We start from the raw sequence: 2500 nt of genomic DNA, 5'->3' as shown, positions 1-2500 counted from the left end.
AGGGACGGTGCTGCCTCTCGCTTCGCTCGCTGTTCGCCGCTCGCCGCTCGCTCGCGCAGCCAAAAATGGCCAGTTTTGGCCCGTTTTGGCCAGTTTTTGGCCTGTTTTTGCGTTGCGCGGTGACCATCTTGAGCGGAGCAAAATGTCAGCCATCTCAGCACCCTGGAACCCCCCGGGTGGCACAGGGCTGGATGGGGCTTTCGTATAGCAGGGACGGTGATGCCTCTCGCTTCGCTCGCTGTCCGCCGCTCGCTGCTCGCTCGCGCAGCCAAAAATGGCCAGTTTTGGCCCGTTTTTGGGCCGTTTTGGCCTGTTTTTGGGCTGTTCTTGCGTCGCGCGGTGACCGTCGTGAGCGGAGCAAAATGTCAGCCATCTCAGCACCCTGGAACCCCCCGGGTGGCACAGGGCTGGATGGGGCTTTCGTATAGCAGGGACGGTGCTGCCTCTCGCTTCGCTCGCTGTCCGCCGCTCGCCGCTCGCTCGCGCAGCCAAAAATGGCCAGTTTTGTCCCGTTTTTGGGCCGTTTTGGCCTGTTTTTGGGCTGTTCTTGCGTCGCGCGGTGACCGTCGTGAGCGGAGCAAAATGTCAGCCATCTCAGCACCCTGGAACCCCCCGGGTGGCACAGGGCTGGATGGGGCTTTCGTATAGCAGGGACGGTGCTGCCTCTCGCTTCGCTCGCTGTCCGCCGCTCGCCGCTCGCTCGCGCAGCCAAAAATGGCCAGTTTTGGCCCGTTTTTGGGCCGTTTTGGCCAGTTTTTGGCCTGTTCTTGCGTCGCGCGGTGACCGTCGTGAGCGGAGCAAAATGTCAGCCATCTCAGCACCCTGGAACCCCCCGGGTGGCACAGGGCTGGATGGGGCTTTCGTATAGCAGGGACGGTGCTGCCTCTCGCTTCGCTCGCTGTTCGCCGCTCGCCGCTCGCTCGCGCAGCCAAAAATGGCCAGTTTTGGCCCGTTTTGGCCAGTTTTTGGCCTGTTTTTGCGTTGCGCGGTGACCATCTTGAGCGGAGCAAAATGTCAGCCATCTCAGCACCCTGGAACCCCCCGGGTGGCACAGGGCTGGATGGGGCTTTCGTATAGCAGGGACGGTGATGCCTCTCGCTTCGCTCGCTGTCCGCCGCTCGCTGCTCGCTCACGCAGCCAAAAATGGCCAGTTTTGGCCCGTTTTTGGGCCGTTTTGGCCTGTTTTTGGCCTGTTCTTGCGTCGCGCGGTGACCGTCGTGAGCGGAGCAAAATGTCAGCCATCTCAGCACCCTGGAACCCCCCGGGTGGCACAGGGCTGGATGGGGCTTTCGTATAGCAGGGACGGTGCTGCCTCTCGCTTAGCTCGCTGTCCGCCGCTCGCCGCTCGCTCGCGCAGCCAAAAATGGCCAGTTTTGTCCCGTTTTTGGGCCGTTTTGGCCTGTTTTTGGGCTGTTCTTGCGTCGCGCGGTGACCGTCGTGAGCGGAGCAAAATGTCAGCCATCTCAGCACCCTGGAACCCCCCGGGTGGCACAGGGCTGGATGGGGCTTTCGTATAGCAGGGATGGTGCTGCCTCTCGCTTCGCTCGTTGTCCGCCGCTCGCCGCTCGCTCGCGCAGCCAAAAATGGCCAGTTTTGGCCCGTTTTTGGGCCGTTTTGGCCAGTTTTTGGCCTGTTCTTGCGTCGCGCGGTGACCGTCGTGAGCGGAGCAAAATGTCAGCCATCTCAGCACCCTGGAACCCCCCGGGTGGCACAGGGCTGGATGGGGCTTTCGTATAGCAGGGACGGTGCTGCCTCTCGCTTCGCTCGCTGTCCGCCGCTCGCCGCTCGCTCGCGCAGCCAAAAATGGCCAGTTTTGGCCCGTTTTGGCCAGTTTTTGGCCTGTTTTTGCGTTGCGCGGTGACCATCTTGAGCGGAGCAAAATGTCAGCCATCTCAGCACCCTGGAACCCCCCGGGTGGCACAGGGCTGGATGGGGCTTTCGTATAGCAGGGACGGTGATGCCTCTCGCTTCGCTCGCTGTCCGCCGCTCGCTGCTCGCTCGCGCAGCCAAAAATGGCCAGTTTTGGCCCGTTTTTGGGCCGTTTTGGCCTGTTTTTGGGCTGTTCTTGCGTCGCGCGGTGACCGTCGTGAGCGGAGCAAAATGTCAGCCATCTCAGCACCCTGGAACCCCCCGGGTGGCACAGGGCTGGATGGGGCTTTCGTATAGCAGGGACGGTGCTGCCTCTCGCTTAGCTCGCTGTCCGCCGCTCTCCGCTCGCTCGCGCAGCCAAAAATGGCCAGTTTTGGCCCGTTTTTGGGCCGTTTTGGCCTGTTTTTGGGCTGTTCTTGCGTCGCGCGGTGACCGTCGTGAGCGGAGCAAAATGTCAGCCATCTCAGCACCCTGGAACCCCCCGGGTGGCACAGGGCTGGATGGGGCTTTCGTATAGCAGGGACGGTGCTGCCTCTCGCTTCGCTCGCTGTTCGCCGCTCGCTCGCGCAGCCAAAAATGGCCAGTTTTGGCCCGTTTTTGGGCCGTTTTGGCAAGTTTTTGGCCTGTTCTT

Source organism: Musa acuminata, unplaced genomic scaffold, assembly GCF_036884655.1.
Source record: "Musa acuminata AAA Group cultivar baxijiao unplaced genomic scaffold, Cavendish_Baxijiao_AAA HiC_scaffold_68, whole genome shotgun sequence".
Classification (NCBI taxonomy): domain Eukaryota; kingdom Viridiplantae; phylum Streptophyta; class Magnoliopsida; order Zingiberales; family Musaceae; genus Musa; species Musa acuminata.
Note: the sequence above shows the minus strand (reverse complement) of the source record.